Here is a 250-nt window from a genome sequence, read left to right on the forward strand (position 1 = left end):
ATTTATTCTCTGACCAATGTGGGCACTGAGAATCTTGTCATGAGGTGCAGACTTACATTTTTTTCAGTGAACAGGCTTTTTTTCGCCCCACTCCCAGGAGACGCCTTCGAACAAACCAGTGTATGAGCTAACTTCTTCCCTCTGCTTCCCTCACACTTTCCTATACTTTATAAACATCATATCTTCGTGTAGTTTTCCTTTACATGGAAGAATGAAAAAGTTACTTTTCTTTCAATTAATTTACACAAGG

Source organism: Penaeus monodon, chromosome 28 (assembly GCF_015228065.2).
Source record: "Penaeus monodon isolate SGIC_2016 chromosome 28, NSTDA_Pmon_1, whole genome shotgun sequence".
Classification (NCBI taxonomy): domain Eukaryota; kingdom Metazoa; phylum Arthropoda; class Malacostraca; order Decapoda; family Penaeidae; genus Penaeus; species Penaeus monodon.